The sequence below is a fragment of the Habropoda laboriosa genome, unplaced genomic scaffold, assembly GCF_001263275.1.
Source record: "Habropoda laboriosa isolate 0110345459 unplaced genomic scaffold, ASM126327v1 scaffold134, whole genome shotgun sequence".
Taxonomy (NCBI): Eukaryota; Metazoa; Arthropoda; class Insecta; order Hymenoptera; family Apidae; genus Habropoda; species Habropoda laboriosa.
Window position 1 is genome coordinate 560,166 of NW_017100266.1, and position 1,099 is coordinate 561,264.

The window sequence follows — 1,099 nt, forward strand, 5'->3', positions numbered from 1 at the left end:
TAGGATTTTTCAAATGCTCATGTTCTTTAAGCATCTTTTTCTTTTCATTCAAGTAAAATGTTCATCAAGTGTCATGAATTGTAAATCAAACAAACATGTTTTAAATATTTGAAGAAGTATGAATATGCATCTAGATCAATGCAAATATATTACACTGCATGAGTATACAGAGTCACTGGCTCTCCTTTCTTTAATCAAAAAGATTTATTAGAATTATTTAATTGAAATATCTAATGAAATAGATATGATTTGTAATCAATTTTAACACTATTTAAATAGAAGATTTAAACTTTAAGACAACATATTACATTAAATTATACTTATATTCTAAAACTTCTTATAATACCAATTTAAAAATGAGATTTATCTTAGTTTTAGTATAAAAAACTTACAAGAAAAATAGCAATAATTAATATGTTAATTATTAAATGAATAATTGTACATAGAATAATACTGTTTTGTTCATGTTACCTAAATGTGTTTTCTCTGTTTCATTTTTGTTGTGTCAAGAAAACAATAAGAACTGAAATCTATTTTCATCTTTACATTCTAAATATATACTGTACAAACAAAGATAGGAAGGTGGCCTTAATAATTGGTTGTACTCATTTTATGCACTTCATACAATTTCATTTATGAATTGATAATATAAAAAAGATTTAGTGTCCATTTTATCTAGAAACTGTGAGATATTTGTACATTTCTAGATAAAACAAACACACTGTGTGTATAATTTTTCATTAATACAAAATTACATTTTAATTTATGCTCACTATGCTTATTATTATTACACTATTAGTTTAGTCCACCTTTATTTACGTAAAAAAACATGATATAGTATAAAATATATGACTATCAAGAAATATGATATTTCCAATAGATCTTATTACAGATATCAATTTTTTTTTAATTTACTCAGATACATAATAGTGTTATAAATTTGATTAAAAATATAATATTGCATTTTTTATTTTACCATATTTATAAACAATAAGGTTCTATTAATACTGCTTAAATTTTCTCTAATATATCATTTGTTATATAATCATAAAATACTGTTTACATTTATTTCATATAAATTCATATAAATTTTCAGTTG

The 1,099-nt window shown here is 21.5% G+C and overlaps 1 protein-coding gene across 2 annotated transcripts in view; it reads right to left on the reverse strand.

Annotated features, from left to right (window-relative positions):
• The window catches only part of LOC108573248 (ras-related protein Rab-8A-like), a 6,084-nt gene that overhangs the window by 3,648 nt on the left and 1,337 nt on the right, over positions 1-1,099 (reverse strand). The window lies entirely within an intron of this gene.